Here is an 18,533-nt window from a genome sequence, read left to right on the forward strand (position 1 = left end):
AAGTTAGACCTTACCGTGCTAAGGGGGGCTATGGCACGGCGGACCTCTTAACCCCCATACTCGTGGGAATCAAATGAGTACAAAAAAGGAAAAAAAACGATAACCAAACAAGCGAGGCCCCGTACCGCACAAAAACTGGTTAATCAGGTGGAGGCACGTCTCCGAATTACTGAAAGCCAGGTGACTACACCCAAGAAGGGAGAAGTTGGGACGTCAAGCAGTGGATCCAAGGTTAACATTGGTATACTGCGTGGACAACAGCCAACGAACACCCACTGCTCAAAGAGCAGGGACCAGCAAAAGCATGTCTGAGATAAATATAACAGACGTCAGGAAGAAGACAGGTCTCAGTGGCGCAGGTGCTAAATGGTACCTGCGCTATCTGAAGGAAGGCCCGAAACCAGAAGAGGCCCTTAAGAAGGCTACCGGAACCGAGAAAGCGGGGAGCAGCAGAGATCAGCCCGCATGAAGGCAATGCTCCCAAAAAATCCAAACCTGAACCCAAGGAGGGAGAAAATCCCGGGCAGGTCAGGAGTGAAGGCAGGACCCAGGAAACCCGCCATTAGCTATGCTAGTGCGGTCAAGGGCATTCGACTGGCCATACTGCCAAAAAGGTTTCCCGAGCAAATACTCACTCGTGAGGAGCAGGAAATCATTGAGGACCTTGTAGTCAACCAGATGATCAAGGGCTGGACTTCGAAACTGCTGTTCACCGGGATACGCTTTCGTCAAGGCCTTGTACTGGTGGACTGTGTGACGGAAGACACCGCAGAATGGGTTAGAACCATAGTTCCTAGATTGCCAGGCTGGGAAGGAGTGAAACTGTCAGCATGTGCTGGGGATGATATACCAGGAACCCACATGGTGACAGTTTTTCTGCCAAAAGCCGCGGCAATAGAAACGGAAGACCTTATGAGCCTCCTAAGCGCTCAGAATGAAGATCTTCATACCCAACTATGGAGAGTCTTCAGAAGCAAGGTGGAGGGCAAGGGTAAACTCCTCACGATCGGGGTAGATGACCGATCCCTGGAGACAATTAAACGTCGGAGTTGTCGTATCAATTACCGATTTGGCAAAGCCGAGGAAAAATACCTCGGAAAAGGCACCGTGTGGAAAACATACCGAGGTCCCTGAAGAAGTCTCGAAAGCCATAGAGGCGGAAAGGACTGGATCAACCAGGGAAATAAACCTGCTGCCCAGTGAAGACCAAAAGCTGGACGACCTAGACCTAGGACTCCTAGGGCTCAGGGTGGACAGCGATGCACAGGAAAGCGCCATATCGAAGGGGAAGGGTGACACTGCGACAGTGGAGAAGAGCTCCAAACAATAACGGAGCCAATGGCCAGCACTAAGATAGCCCAGATAAACCTCCACCATGCGAGAGCTGCATCTGCAGTGATTGCAAGGGCAACTTCCAAGGAGAACATTGAAGTAGTGCTGGATCATGAGCCCTCGGTGTACCGGGGACAGATTCGCGGTCTGCAAGGAGGAAGCATGCAGGTAATTTGGGACTCCTCTCGTGAAAAACCAAGAGCTTGCATAATTCTTAAACGTAATTTAAAATACATATGTCTTTCAGAGTTCTTAACCGGGGACCTTGAGGCTATCCAAGTCTCATTGGAAGCCGGGAAGAGCATTCGAGAGGCAGTCGTGGCATCGGGATACTTCCCAGGAGACGAGAGCCGGGCTCCACCGGAGTTAGTCGTTAATCTGGTCAAGTACTCTGAGAAGAGGGTTTTGCCACGTCTCTTCGGCTGCGATGCTAACGCCCATCACGAAGTCTGGGGAAGCAGCGGCGCCAATCGAAGAGGTAATTTAGGGAATTTATTCTTAACAATAAGGTAGAAATATATAACATGGGGAACATTCCAACATTTGTGACCAGCTCTAGACAAGAGGTACCAGACAGAACTCTAGGAAATACTCTAAGGAACAGGCTGGTCAGCAATTGGAGGGTGTCGGATAAGCCCTCTATGTCTGATTACAAAAAAAATCAGATTCGACATTGAGGAGAACTCAAAAATAAAAGGAATAATAAAGAATCCCAGGAACGGATTGGGATTCCTATGCAACGCACCTGAGCAACAACATGACTCACATTCAACTAAGAGAGTTAAGTCACCAAGGGATGTACCCTGGTGGAACATAAACCTAGCCAGAATGAGAACAGAGATACGAAAACTCTTCAACCGGGTAAAACAAACCGGGGACTGGCCGAGGTACAAAAATGCACTGCTTATAGCAAGGCGATCGATAAGAAGTTTGAAACACATTGGAGTAACAAGGCAAATTAGAAGAGCGTGGCTGTGAGACATGACTTAAATCAACAACTGATTACTTGGTACTCTGGCGGATCCCTCACAACAGAGAGGAGGGGTCCGGGGTCATTGGTCAAAGGAAAATGTACTTAGAGCCAATGGATAAGTACACTAGCATATTCCAGACGGAAATATACGCCATAGGCAGATGTGTCTCCTTTAATCTTGTAAGATATTACAGGGGGCAGAACATTGCTAGTCTGACTGATAGCCAAGCAGCGATCAAGGCATTTAGGTCCAACTAGGTGAAAACTGGTATGGGAATACCATGAGAGACTAAATACGCTCGATTCATTCAACAAGGTCTGGATACTCTGGATTCCAGGTCATGTTGTGTTGGAAGGCAATGTTGTTGTATTGCTCTTCGTGTCTCCTCGCCCAACTTCCTCCCATTCATTGTATCTTGTGCATATGTCCCCTGTGCTTGCCCTTCTCACCCGTATGAAGTATTGTTTGACAGTTTGTCTGAACTCCTTACTGTCAAATTCCCTTCCCTCCCTTTCTTACTTTGCGGAGGTTTTAATCTCCCCATGCTCCACTGGCCAAATAATCCTAGCCTTCCAATTCATTCTAACAGCCTCTCCCATTCTTCCCTTATAGTTTCTTTCTTTATGAACACTTGCTCTGCCCTGAATTTTAATACTACCAAAAACTCCCTGGGCCGCACTCTCGATTTTTTCCTTTGCAACCTTCCCGCCACCTCTCTTTATTTCCAGCCACATCCCACCCTTGTCAAAACTGACGCTCATCACCCCCACTTGAGTTTGAAGCAGAGCTCCATCGTTCAAACTCCAAAACCGCGTGTAAGTCTACTAAGTTCAACTTCCGCATATCCAACTTTGACGGCCTCAACTCAGCCTTAGCGTTTATTAACTGGGTTCACATATTAAGCAACTCAACTGTGATCAAGCTCTAAACACCTTTTACAATATCCTGTCCGATCTCCTCTTCTGTTATGTCCCTTCTTCCCCTGTTTGCCTGCGTTCGTACCCAACTTGGTTCATAACGGAGATCCTTAATGACATTCCCCTGAAACATCTACTGCGGAAGAAGTTTCGGGCTGCTAAGAATAACGCCGACCTTTATCATCATCATCAACGGCCCAACAACCGGTATCCGGTCTAGGCCTGCCTTAATAAGGAACTCAAGAATCCCGGTTTTGCGCCCACCAATTCGATATCCCTAAAAGCTGTCTGGCGTCCTGACCTACGCCATCGCTCCATCTTAGGCAGTGTCTGCGTCGTCTTCTTTTTCTACCATAGATATTGCCCTTATAGACTTTCCGGGTGGGATCATCCTCATCCATACGGATTAAGTGACCCGTCCACCGTAAGCTATTGAGCCGGATTTTATCCATAACCCGACGGTCATGGTATCGCTCATAGATTTCGTCATTGTGTAGGCTACGGAATGGTCCATCCTCATGTAGGGGGCCAAGCTAGAAGATGTGAAACATAAATAGGCTGGCAGGCCGCAACAGATCCAGAAGCTTCGTTTTTACCAAGAACAATGAAAACATCGGCAGTGACGCTAGGAAAGCTCAAATACTCGCGTAGTCTTTCTTAAATCAACTAAACTCGCCTTCACCTAGTAATAACCGAGCCGTCAGTTCGATTGTAGACACGACAATCAAAGACTTTCCTCATGAGCATTCACTCAAACTAACTACCTCCTCCACCTTTAACCCATCCTGCAAACCAAATGACCCAAAAACCTTTTTGAGCTTATCACAGCTCGTAGCCATCACTAAAAACCTTAACGGCAAAAAATCAACCGGACCAGATGATATAGCAAATATTGTCATCAAAAACCTCCCTAGGGCATCAATGAAGTTCCTTCTTGCAGTCTTCAACAACTGCATCAATAATGGTTACTTTCCCACTACTTGGAAAGTAGCAAAAATGATCGCCATTAAAAAAAGGCGGCTCCCACGAACCACAAAACTTCAGGCCCGTCTCTCTCCTCTCCAACTTGGGCAAGCTCTTCGAAAAAGTATGGATAGCGGGATTAGTCCAACATTGCGATCGGAAAAACATTATTCCGAAACATCAATTCGGGTTCCGGACAAAGCACGGGACCCAACACGCACTAAGCTACCTTCACGATTCAGTGAGTAGTAGACTTAACGTCAATAACAAGCCCACAGTAGTGTGTGCATTAGACCTTGAAAAGGCATTTGATTCCGTGTGGGTCAACGGACTCATCGGTGATCAGACTTATAATAAGTTTCTTCGAAAGTAGGCATTTTTACGTCAGCGTGAGAAATGATTATTCCGATCTCCTACCTGTCACTTCTGGGGTACCGCAGGAATCCATTTCAAGACCTACACTCTACAACATTTTCATGGCCGACGCTCCAATCCCAGACAGCGGCACAGAATTATTACAGTTCGCTGACAACACGCTTATCTTCTCGTCGAGCCTCCGACCCGGTAAGGCAGCTAATACTATAGAGAAATACTTTACAGATCTCTGCAAGTACTACCAGACCTGGGGGGATAAAAATCAACGAGGCCAAAACACAGGTTATTACTCTTGGGAGAAAATCCTGATACTTGGGATCTAGATATATCCACAGAAAAGCTAAACGCTTGAAGCTACACATCGGGAATTCCGTAGTAAACAGTTCACAACAGATGAAATACCTGGGAATGCTATTTCATGAACACCTACGATTCGACCCCCACCTTAATCTTGCTCTCAGCAGAGCACGCGGTGCACTAAGTAAAATCTATTCTATTCGTCGTAAAAGAGTAGGACTTTGCACTAAATCTAAACTGACACTATACAAAGTCCTTATCAGACCGATTCTTTGCTACGGAACCTCTACATGGATCTCTTGCTCGACCAAAGCTATGAAGAAGAAAATCGCCTCACCCATAAGCCCAGCTTGGATGAAGTAGCAAACAATAGCTGGCGTTCTTTATTATCAACGCATCAACGAACGTCTCAGATCCAAAATTTGCCGTAGTGTCGGCAGCCATGTTGATCTCTATGACTATGAGTGCTGGCCGACTATAAAAGACAATCATCTGCGCCTCGCGGTCATGAACACAAAAATGGTGTGTTGGACTAATGACTTAAAACGCCATGATCACTTCCGAAGACATCCTCGATGGATATGGGATTGTACTCATCATGCAAAAATTGCCAGGGAACCGTCTTCTAATTCGTACTGATGAAAACTCATTGCTAATATTGGTCTAAACATTCAAGCCAATGGGAAACGACCAAAAAACTGGCCGAAATAACGATGGCTTGATACGCTAGACGATGATTTGAAACACCACCTAACCATGCCCATGACCGAGAAAAATAGTGCTTTCAACCTAGACGAGTGAACCGGCTACTAAGCAATCCGGCGTACCAATCACAGCTAACACGAACCTCCCGCAAGGAAACCAACCGCAAATAACTAACCCAAAAGAGCTCCCCTCGGACATCACCTTGTCGTGGTGGTCTGTACTAACAGTGTCCAAAACCACATGAAGATGGAAACCAAGGATTGTTAATGATAAGAAGTCACAGACTTCGAATCTACCCGCGACTTTGAGAATTCAGGTCGTAGCCGAGGCACGAATTTTGGAGATCTTACAAGATTCATTCATTCAGTCCTGTGAAAAATAGGCTCTCTATTTCAGTGAAAAACCTACACCGGGTATCAAAGGCCCGGTCAGCCAGAAAGGATAGTACACACATCCCTTAATGAGAGGAGCTGGAAACCTGACTACACCCAAGTGCCCAGGTGGTACTGTTACCCAGATCTTCTGAAAAACGGGAGAGGACGCAACAGGTCTAATTCCGGTATGATGAAACTGATCCATGCAGGCCGGACATCTGAGACGAAAGAGAACAAAGTTTCTTGGGAATGAGGACATTGACCTTGCTACACCACCAAGTCTTGCGATACCCAGAGAAATCGAACGCAAGGAAGCGGAATTTTCCGCGGAAGGTGAAGACAAGCTGGTGACCTCAATGAGATCCACGCTGGACGCAGCAAACTTTTCAGTTAGCAGCGATTATACTCATGTCACCAAACATGAAGGTTAGTGAAATTAATCTGCAGCATACCAAAGGCTCTTCCAATCTACTGGCAGCAAGGCTGGCAAAGTTGCAAGACTGTCCTTATTTATTTCTGGTACAAGAGCCATGGGTTCGTTTTATCAAAATCTGTAACATTGGATCAGAAAAGGAGACCAGAATTTTCTTCGTTGCGAGATCCTCGAGAGCCTGCGTTCCTATGTCAAATTGTTAGATGCAACCATGCTGGCACAATTCTGTTCCCAGGATCTACTTATGGTCAACTTTCCATACTAAGTTAGTGACAAAAGGAGAAACGTCATAGTTGCCTCTGCTTACTTACCTTATGATTCTTTGTGTCCTCTGCCGAGGTAAGAACTAAGGGATCTGGTAGTGTATGCAGATTCAAGTGTAAAATTAATAGTCCAGTAGCTTCCTCCAAACTACAATTTTTATTTATCAGTGTAGATATATATAAATGGAGCAATTACCATCTGTTGTTACTTTCGGTTACGCTGCTCCCAGGGCAGAGGCGAAGTAGCGTCTGTTGAGTTGCCTCTGCCCTGGACGAATCCGTCAGTCAACTTTTTCTTTTTTTTAAAAATCTCCGTCCGTGGACTACAATAGAGGAAGTAAGTTGCTTCCCAAGTAGTCCGGTCTGTCACCAAGTGGGTGCGGACTTAAGACTCCCAGCATCCTCAACTCTAAAAAAGTGTCACTGCTACGTACAGCACTCTCGTCAATGTTCCCTAATATTGGTGGACGTAGCTACGTCAGCAGGGTATTGCCCTCTCGAGTCATTAGGTCGGTCTTGTTCAATGACGCTCCGGGATGGGCTCCAGCATTAACGATCAAAGGAAATCAAAAAAGCCTATATACAGCCTTGTATGATCCAGCTGTCGCTCGACAGTGGAAGAGCTATCTTACTGATCGGATGGCCCTGAGTAATCCATCTAAGAATATCAATGAACATTGCATCATTATCTTAAAAGCTTTTTCTCGTGTGCTACGTAGTTCGTCGACAACGTCCAGAAAGGGTGTTGTAGGATCTTTCTGATTACGGAATCGTGAAAATGAATCAATGGACGCAATCACCGCTCCAATCCCAGAAATTCAACGCAGTGTGCGCCGTGACAAATGGGAAATTCTTATTGGCTAGGACAAGAAAGCTGTGGTTGTTGGAGATACCAATGATTTCACGGAAGAACTTGGATGTGTTCCTTTCAATGGTCCTCTGAGGAACGTTAACGATAGACTCCTCAACCAGCATAACGAGCAGTTGAAAAGCCGCGTGCTCTCGCAAAAATGATTGATCAACGTAGAGCTGACTGATTTCCGGGCCCCATCCTCTTATATTCACCACACTAATACCCTGCGGATCATTTTAGAACAGTGCCCTGAGCCGACATACAGACCTACGACCGGTAGGTGTGTTAATTGACGGGCGGAAATGGCAATGGTTAAGTCTAACTTGAAGACAGTATGACAAATATAGTGTTGGCTATGCCATACATCCTCAAAGTAGCCGTAGCAGTGGAGTCAGTGGAATCAGATGGCACAGAACAGTGGAAGAGGAGCCTGCTCAGGAGGACCCCCCTCCCCCCTTCCTGACGTGACACTGGAATTATTTTTATCCCTTTCGGGTGTATGAGCCTACTCTCTGCGTTGAAAGTTTCGACACACCTGATGAACTACAGCACGTAATATTTCATGGAAAGGTTGAGGCTGGTTTGCACACTAGCCCGCAATTTGGTTGATAAGATGCTGAAATCTGAAGGGTAACGATTCAAAATAAGGTCCAAAAACTGAATAGCGGCCGAGCAGCAAACATGGGCGTGCTTCTGAGCCCTCCCTGAAAAGTAACGCAGGGGCAGAAAAGAAAGGGCTCCCTTCTTAAAATTCCCTCCAGCAAAAAGAAAAGGTTCAGAGATTCCAAGAACGGTAGGAAGCGCAACACCCCAGCTTTATGACATAGGTGTCGTCACTTAGAGACTGTGTAACAAATTTATATCATCGCCAAAACCAATGATTGTGTATCACATCGATATTATTAGATACTAAAATTCAACTGTCCAAACAGAAATGAATAGGTAGTCGAGACGGACGGATCTTAACAGAATAGTAGAGTAAAATGAAAAGTTCCCTTTGTGCTGGCTACATAAGCATTTCTATTCCCAATAACTACACTGTCCTTGGGTCGAAGGTTGTGCCAATTAATGACAGCTTATCTCGGCTAATATATGATGAGCTATCTAACAGTAGTGTTAGCATTATCATAGGCTACTATGCAACCTTGTGAAGATCTGATCTCCCATAAATTTCCAGTCAAACTCAGTAAACACCTACCTATTGTTTCGATGTTTGATTCTTTATATTATCGCGATTAAATATCACCAACAGAACTAGGAAAATCAACAGTTCCAAGTAAAATATAATGAAAAGCAATAAAATCGGTTAGTCTCGTTGAATAGGTAGCTATTTAAACTGTCAATATTGACTGCGGCCCTCATTTTCTGCCACTTCTCTATAGATGAAAAACTGAGTTAAACCTGTATACTCACAAATCCTGTAGGAGCTGTAGTGACAAAAAAAGAACCGAATTCCACCACATCCTCTCTGCATATTTTTACTCTACCTCTACCTGAAAGAACACTTTTCCATAATTTTGGGGACCTAGTCGAAAACGACCCCGGGACCCAAAACAGCGACCTTAATCTCAACTTGTCACGATTAAGCAGTGCATTGCAGGAAGTACTGACGCGGAATATAGCTCCCTGGGGTCAACCTATCTCTCTTTAATCTCTTTAAGAGTGAACTGTTTCTCCTCTAGGGTGATGTGTAGCTTTTCAGGAGCCAAGCCTCTTGTCTACCAACATCGTTAGTAGATGGTGATAGCCACGCCCTGTGCGAAGTAAACCTACTAGTGACAAAACATTACGAATCTAGACTGGGGATTCGAAAAATACCTCCCCTAATCCAGGGTATCATGCGAACCGTGCTCAGTGAATAGTTTGCAGTCAGGAGTAACTATTGACGACCTTGTAGTCAGGCATATATGGAAGGGATGGACTGTGAAACTTGTGTTCACCGGGATACGCTTTCTACCAGATCATATACTGGTGGACTGCGCGAATGAAGGCACTGCAGAATGGCTTAGGACTATAATTCCTACATTGCCAGCGCTACTGGGAAGGGCCAAGAACTGTCAATATGTGCTAGTGATGATATGCCAGGAGCACACATGGTAGCAGTGTTTCTCCCGAAATCCACAACAATAGAGACGGAAGATCTCACGGACCTCCTAATCGCTCAAAATGTGGATCTCAATACGCGATTATGGGGAATCTTCAGAAGCAAGGTGGAGGTTAATGGTAGATTCATCATGATCGGGGTAGATGACCGATCCTTGGAGGCAATCAAACGTCGGAGCTGCCATATCATCTATCGATTTGGCACGTGCACAGGGAAAAGCAGAGGAAAAACACCTCGGAGGAGACGCTGGGTGAAAAGCGTACGGAGATCCCCAAAGAACTCTCAAAAGCCATAGAGGCGGAAAGGACTGGATCAGTCAGGGAAGTAGACCTGCTGCCCAGTGGTAAGCAGAAGCTAGACAACCCAGATCTATATCTTCTAGGGCTTACGGTGCAAGGATGTGCAGAAATGTGCAATGCCGAAGGATGAGAGTAATACTCCGACAATAGAGAAGAGCTCCAAATAATAATGTAGCCAATGGCCAGCACTAAAATAGCCCAGTTAAACCTCCACTATGTGAAAGCTGCATCTACGATAATTGCAAGAGCAAGTTCCAAGAAGAACATTGGAATAGTACTGGCTCAGGAGCACTGGGTGTACCGGGGGAGATTTGCGATCTGCAAGGAGGAAACATGCAGGTAATTTGGGATTCCTCTTGTGAAAAACCAAGAGCTTACATAATTCTTAAACGTAATTTAAAATATATATGTCTTTCAGAGTTTCTGCCCGGAGACCTTGTGGCTATCCAAGTCTCACTGGAATCCGGGAGGATCACTCGAGAGGCAGTCGTGACATCGGGCTACTTCCCAGAAGACGACATCCGGGCTCCACCGGAGTTAGTCGCTAATCTGGTCAAGTACTGTGAGAAGAGAGTTTTGCCACCTCTCTTCGGCTGCGATGCTAACGCCCATCACGAAACCTGGGGAAGCAGCGGCGCCAATCGAAGAGGTAAGTACGTTCTTGAATTTATTCTTAGCAATAAGTAAGTATAACATAGGGAACACTCCAACATTTGTGACCAACACTATAAAAGAGGTACTAGACATAACTTTAGGAAATACTCTAATGAATGAGCTGGTCAGGAATTGGAGGGTGTCGAATGAGCCCTCTATATCTGATCACAGAATAATCAGATTCAATATTGAGGACAAGGATTCTTATGCAACGCACTTGAGCAACAATATGGCTCACTTTCAAGGATGCGGTGACATCAGGAGCAAACTGGAACTAGAAACAGTGGTGGAAAGCCTCAACAAAGTCGTCACTGACGCATATGAGACCAGCTGTCCACCTAAGACAATTAAATCATCAAGGGATGGATGGTGGAACAGGAACCTAGCCAGAATGAGAAAAGAGGTATGAAAACTCTTCAACCGCACAAAACAAACCGGGGACTGGCAGAGGTACAAAAATGCACTGACTGTGTAAAGCAACGCGGTCAGGGAAGCAAAATGGAACAGTTTCAAGGGATTCAGTGAAGGGATCGAACAATTCACAAAAGCAAACACGTTGTAGCCAAATGGCAATGTCTTTTCTCTGAAGTAAGAAGATGGGACATTTGCCGAGAAAGAGGAGGAAAGAGTATACCTGCTTCTTAGAACTCATTTCCCGGGGTCCTAACCCACGGTGGCAGGCGACAACATTCTGCCTAACACCCCAACAACGAATAAAATGAAAGAAAAGAGAACTGGAAATTATCAAAAGAGTGAGCACACCTCTTTTGATAGTTTCCAGTTCTCTTCTCTCGGGTAAAGTGGCTATTGAGAACTTTTAAACCACTGAAATCACCCGGAGTAGATGATATCTTCCCAGCATTTTAATCCAGAGAGGCCTAGAAATAATCTTAGAGTCTCTTCTGAGGGTGGTAAGGACCAGCAAAGCCTTGGAATATATACCAAGGGCATAGAGGCGGGCAAAAGTGGTCTTTATTCCGAAGGCGGGTAAAAGGGATCCTTTTCACCCTTAACCTTTCAAACCAATTTGCCTAACATCGTTCGTATTCAAAACTAACGTTCTAAAGCATAATCCCCTACATCAGTGTCAGCTTGCTTACCGGACAGGACCGTCAACCGTAGCTGCTCTGTATCAGTTGACGGACGTACTACGGGATGCCGAAGGAGCATTCGACAGCACATCGCACACAGAGATACAAAATGCCCTGAGCCGCGAGGAAGTGGGAAACACCCTGAATTTCTGGAGGGGCAAACTTCTAGAGAGTAGGCAAATAGGAGTACTGACAGGTACAAATTCTATTGTCAGAAATACCACTCAAGGTTACCCATAGGGCGGGGTACTATCACTGCTTATGGGAAGTATTTTAGTGGATGAACTCCTGGACGAGCTAACAAATACTAGAATACAAGTCCAGGGTTACGCTAACGACATCATTTTGATCTATCGGGGCAAATATGGTGACATACTATGTGATAGAATCTAAACTGGATTGAGGGTTACTAGTGCCTGGTGCAGGAAGGCGGGACTGCGTATCAATCCAGCCAAAGCCACCATAGTACCATTCACAAGGAAACGTAAGTTTGATCACCTGAGAGCCATTAGGTTACATGACATGGAAGTGAAATGAGAAACAGAGGTCAAATATTTGGGAATTACGCTAGACCAAAAATTACTCTGCAAGACGCATGTCGGAAACACTTGTCGGAAAGCTACGAGGGCTCTAATGACTTGTAGGTCCATAGCAGGAAAAAAGGGGTTGCAGCCCGAAAATACTACTTTGGATATACACTACAATAGTAAGGTCAATGATTACCTAGGGTGCGGCAATCTGGTCAGAAAGAACTGAACCCAGCACACAAGCCAAAAGGTGCTTCTGAGGTTAACGCCTCTCCGTCAGCACATACAGATGCAGGCAAAGAGGGCATTCTTCAGGATGACCGGGAGTATCGGTGAGGCGGGGGCTGCCTAAATCGAAGGAAGATTGATATTCTTTCTAGGCGGTTCCGCCAGTTATTAATACCAAGGGATAACATGACAACGGGGTTTCACTTTGATAAGAAGTTTGAAACACGTTGGAGTAACAAGGCAAAGTGGGAGAGCGTGGCTGTGCGGTTTAAGCCAGCAACTGATTACTTGGTGAACTGACGGATCCCTCACAATAGAGGGAGCGGGTAGCGGTATCATTGGTCCAAGGAAAATGTACCTGAAGCCAATCGGTAAGCACACTAGCACACTGTAAAAGAGGTGGAACAGGCAGCCCTCTCTATGGAAAACAAGATGGCGCCAGGACCCGATGGTATTCCAGCAGAGGTGTACAAACTGGTATTCCAACACCGGCCAGACCTACTGCTCGGCGCATTCAACGCTTGTCTGAAAGAGGGCATTTTCCCTGCTCGTTGGAAAGTTGCGAGGCTTGCGCTGATCCCTAAAGGGAAAGGCGATCCCGAACTGCCGTCTTCATACCGCCCACTATGTATGCTTAATACTGCTGGGAAAGTGCTCGAAAAGCTCATCAGAAGTAGACTCGCTGAAGCGATACGCGCTGCTGGAGATTTATCTCCCCAGAAATTTGGTTTTAGGGCAGGGAGATCGACAATTGATGCTGTCATGCAGGTCGTGGACGCCCTTCGACGAGCAGAGGCACATAGCCGCCGAACTCGACGGGTAGTGCTCCTCGTAACGCTTGACGTCAGAAACGCATTTAATTCCGTAAGATGGAAAGACATTCTAGGCACACTAGACAATATCTTCAACGTGCCGAACTATCTCTTACGGATTTTGAGGGACTATCTGAGGAACCGCTCCCTGCTCTACGAAACACTAAAGGGTCAAAGGTGGATGGAGGTCACATCGGGGGTAGCACAGGGATCCATCCTAGGGCCGGACCTCTGGAACGTTACCTATGACAGTCTGCTTAAACTCGACATGCCAGAAGAGTCGCGCCTGGTCGGCTATGCAGATGATGTCGCAGCGCTTGTTGCTGGACGCGCTGTCGAACAGGCGGAAAGCAGACTCGGCATATTAATGCGATGGGTAAGCGGATGGATGACTACTCATGGTTTCAACCTTGCACTGGAAAAAACCGAAGTAGTCATCCTGACTAAGAAGAGAATTCCGACCCTGCGTCCCATATCGTTCGGCGAGTCGATAATCGAGTCAAAATCGGCGGTAAAGTACCTCGGATTGACTCTTGACTCAAAGATCAGCTTTTCTGAGGAAATCCAAGCAACAGCGAACAAGGCTGCGGCTGGAGTTTCGGCGTTAAGTAGGCTAATGGCAAACATTGGGGGTCCTACCTCTAGCAGGCGACGTCTCCTGATGAGTTCAACGCAGTCTGTCCTGCTTTACAGGGCAGAGGTATGGGCTGGCGCTCTTAACAAGGAGGTATATCGTAAACGCCTCGCGCAAGTAAAGTACAGAGACGGGGAGCTTTACGGGTGGCGTCTGCGTACCGCACTGTCTCTGAACCGGCCGTGATGGTGATCGCGGGAGTGATCCCCGTTGCCCTTCTTGCTAAGGAGCGTCAAGCCATATACAAGCGCAAGGGAGATGAGCCAGGGAAGGTGGTTGCTCGCGAAGAACGGCAACACACTCTAGACGAGTGGCAGCTCTCTTGGCAAAATGAAACTAGAGGCAGATGGACTGCGCGGCTCACCGGCAACTTAGGTGCGCGGCTGAATCGGAAGCATGGTGAGACTGACTATTTCCTTACCCAATTTTTAAGTGGGCATGGAAATTTTCAGTCTTACCTGCACAAGATTGGAAAGGCGCGTTCTCCGGATTGTGTGTTTTGCAATGGAGTTGTGGACGATGCCCATCACACTTTTTTTTCTTGTGGAAGGTGGGATGGGGTTCGTCAGCAGCTCTATTTAAACACAGGGGATCTCTCTCCAGACAACATTGTGAAAGAGATGCTGAGGACTGCTGATAGCTGGAACCGTGTTGCCCATTACGTTCGGGCCCTTCTCGTTGATAAGAAGATAGAACTCGACCGGTGGAGGAGCCGGATGGCAGGGGGTTCCTTGAACTGACAGTTCCCTTCCTCCTCTCCCCTCCCGTTGGTGAAAGGAATTCCCTGATTTGAAGGCTCCGCAAGGCGGGAGAGTTCGGGGGCTGGCCCGAAGTAATGTGACAAACGGTTCCAGGCTAGCTCTCTGACGATGGGGAGGTGTTTAGTTGGTAGTCCGACGACGTACCGAATCGGGAGTCCAACACTGTGTGCGTAAATGCATTCACCTACCCTACCCCAAAAAAAAAAAAAAAAGCACACTAGCATATTCCAGGCGGAAATATACGCCACATACAGATGTGCCTCTTTTAATCTTGAAAGGTATTACAGCGGGCAGAACATTGCTATTCTGATTGACAGCCAAGCAACGATCAAGGCACTTAGGTCCCACCAGGTCAATTCTAAACTGGTATGAGAATGCCTTGAGAGACTACATACGTTCGGCTCGTTCAACAAGGTCTGGATACTATTGGTTCCAGTCCTTGTCGGGTTGGAAGGCAGTGAAGCAGCAGACGAACTGGCCAAGAAGAGAGCAAGGACGTCTTTACGCGGACCAGAACCCTTCTATGGAATCGGGTTCATGGCTGTGATATAAAAAAATAAAGAGGAACGGCTAAGGAAACTTTACTGGGCGGGCCTATCAGGAATGGAGCAGTCCAAGGTACTTATTGGGGGATTGCTTAAACCTCACCAAGAGGAACCTGCGAATCATAGTGGGAATTCTCACTGGTCACTGTCAGCTAAACTATCACCAAGGGAAGCTAGAGATATCTACTGGCACTGCCTGCAGATTCTATGCAGAGTGTTCTTTAAGGACTCGGTGCGATTTCCCCTTAACAGAATAATAATCTCGACTTAACACCAACCATTTCAGATAAAGTATCACAGTTCTGGATTTTATAGTATTCAACCCTTATCCCTGGCACAAAAACCTTTTAACCTCGCGTGCAACTAATTTATCTTCTATCATTTCATGTGAAAAAGTGCCATTTATATATAATTAATCAAAAGACAATTAAGAAACTGATCTATAGTCTGGCACTTCAGGTCATTATTATTATTATATCAATTAACTATAAAAACCCTTTAGTGAGTGCTAACAATTAAATTGCATTTTTATTAGGCTCTGACTTCAGTGATGCAACACAAAGGTTAAGATACTTATGGAAACCGCGACTAGACGTAAAGTGATGTCATAAGAAGGAAGTGATAAGTCAATAGTCACCCACTGAGTTAAATAACTTTAGGATCTTCCCTGGAAGCATAGGAGTCTGCCCGATAGGTTTCCATCCAGGACGAGGGTCATAAGGTTGTACACATTGTTCACCATAAAAATCAAAGTCAGACGACAAATGTATGTGGTAGGATTCGGTCCAGTGTATGCAGATTTTAAAACGCTCTATGAACACTTACACTTCGTATGTTATCTCCTTGGATTCCCTGTCCTCAAGCGTTGATACGGATCTAATTGAAAGTCACCAAATGATACAATAGACTCGAATAACTGCCAAATTGCTCAAGCACTTGAATTCACCCCGTCAATTACACTATTGGAGTAATCCAATTTAGGTAGCGGCCGCGGTGCGAGTATCTGTTCAGCTCGTTCATGAATCTGAACGAGGAAGATAGCGAGGTGTTTCGAACACCATTGATGATCCTTTATCCTCAGTAGTCCATACTCGATAATGTTAAATCGTTAGTCTTGCACGGATCCGCACCAAACTCACTATACACCATCACAGATTGGAGAACTTTGAATGCACACTATCTATCTCGAATTTCAAAGTACAATTTAACCGTCGTGAACTGTAAACAGATTGGAATCTCCAACTGGAGGTTCTACTGAAAGTGCAAGACGCTATTATCGTACTAAACCAACAAACGTACGACCCAAGTCATTGACAATGCACCAAAAAGCATTTTCAATTGCAAATCACTTTTCCATTTCAGTACACTAATCACCTCAAATGTGGACCCAAGAACAATATCGGTTGAAGTGTTGAGAGTTTCGAAATTTTCAATTTCCAGAGGTTTTCCCAACCGTCGATCGCGACTATCAGCTGAACACTGCATTAAACATTACTAGAAATCTTTTATCAGAGCTACCGGTCGCGTATGTACCGTGTCACGTTGATGTCACACTATTAGCAAAGAAGTGCCTCCCAGCAATACCGCGAATATGCTGGACTGCAAACCAAATAGATACGAGCTTCTATGTTCCAGATACAAGCATAGGTAAAGCTCCGCGGCACATAGTAAGTTCGAAGCGAAATTTTTAGCCACATACAATTTTGAGGTAGGAGAAGAGATGGAGTCGGCCTCCTACCTCCTCCACGGTAGTCATCTTTGACTGTCTTCACTACATAGTTCCACTTGTGGAGAGCATAATATCTTTAGAATGGCGTTATGTTCGCTTGAACCTCTTTAATGTTATGACCCAGTCAGAGGTAAGCCCTTGAGGTGAACTTTTGTGTACTTTAAAATTTATCGCCTCCAGGTGATTTCGTGACTGCAAACTCTCTTTAAATTAAGTTGCAGCCATTCAAATTTGATCGATGAGGGACAGAGTGATTTTCATGTTGATATAATTCATAAATGATCGATCACGGGTCATCTACTGAAGTTAAGTTCTCCCTGGGACCTCCACCCGTTTATATAACAAAAAAATGCGGACAGACAGACAGACAAGAAAACTAAAGATCGCGATGATAACCATATAACAGGTAGTACCAAGGGTCCAGCCTACAGGATTGCCTTAACTAGTTCACATAAATGAGAGTCGTCCAGCTGAATTTAAATCACTGTCAAACTGCTCAGGACCTGCGATCACAAAAAGTATTTGAAAAGGAAATTGATATTGCTATTGTCTGGGAGCATTACAAAAACCTCCATCAAACCATTTGGGAAACGGATGCAAAAAGAAAGGCTGCGATGTGGACCTGCGGAAACCCAGCTTTGCAACAAGTAATGGAGCACCGGGGATACGACTTTTTCAGGGTTAAGATCGACAACCTCTGTTTTTACAGCTACACCAAGTAAGATAACATCAGAATATTGCAATATGGTAGGCAGACAAGTGAGAGACGCCGAAGAGCACAACCAACCCCCAAGTGAGGGAATCGTAAAACAAATGAGAAGGGAAGAGTCCTACTCGAGGTGTTATCCTGCCTAAACATCACCCTGGCTAATGTCGGAGACGTATACACGTTTAGGCAACACGGAAAATCAACGTTACGAAACCGCAGAAGGAGGCTGGCACAGGATGGACTTTAAAACGACGAACCCGGCAACGCCAACAAAATGACAGTTTGCGCCTTTTCTCATGGAACGTTCGCTCCCTGTACAGAGACGGAGCTGCCCAATATAGGGATGATGAAACAGCATTCCAGGAAATGCGTTAGATAGGCACCAGTTTCCTGGAGAAGAAGCTCGGAGTAGGTTCAGTAGGTCAGCCAAAAATGAAACCTGCTGTTATCGGCTTTAAAAATATAAGCGAACGACTATGCACTCTGCGTTTGCCCGGCAAAATTAGAAATGTAAGCCATACAAAGGAGACTGCAGAGTCGGAGAAGGATACCTTCTACGAGGCAGAAGAGTGGACCCTCGAAACCTGTCCCAAGTATGATATCAACATCATACTTGGAGATTTTAACAGTCAAGTAGGGACGGAGTCCGTATTCAGGCGACACGTCGGCTTCCACAGCTTATATAGGGATACCAATGATAACGGACTGCGAATTATTCAGTTAGTGATATCGCACAAATATACGTGGCCCTCTCCAAACGGGACCACTTTTAACCAAATTGACCACTTGCGTCGCCACCTCTCAGCCTTGATAAATGTCAGAACATCTAGGGGAGCCAAAATAGAGTCACATCACTGTCTCGTTGGCATAGTGCTCCGAACTCGAATTACAACACCAATCAGGTGAGAGTGAATACTGAAGCCATTCACAACACAGCCCTCCGCAACACCTATA

General features: G+C 45.7%; 1 protein-coding gene across 1 annotated transcript in view; it reads right to left on the reverse strand.

The window, feature by feature from the left end:
• The window catches only part of LOC119652479 (tetracycline resistance protein, class C), a 140,655-nt gene extending 123,936 nt beyond the window's left edge, over positions 1 to 16,719 (reverse strand). The window contains exon 1 of the mRNA XM_038056652.1: positions 15,967 to 16,719. The gene's annotated coding sequence lies outside the window, so the exon portion shown is untranslated. The remainder of the gene's footprint in view (positions 1 to 15,966) is intronic.
• Between the last annotated feature and the right edge of the window lie 1,814 nt (positions 16,720 to 18,533).

This window comes from Hermetia illucens, chromosome 3 (assembly GCF_905115235.1).
Source record: "Hermetia illucens chromosome 3, iHerIll2.2.curated.20191125, whole genome shotgun sequence".
Lineage (NCBI taxonomy): Eukaryota > Metazoa > Arthropoda > Insecta > Diptera > Stratiomyidae > Hermetia > Hermetia illucens.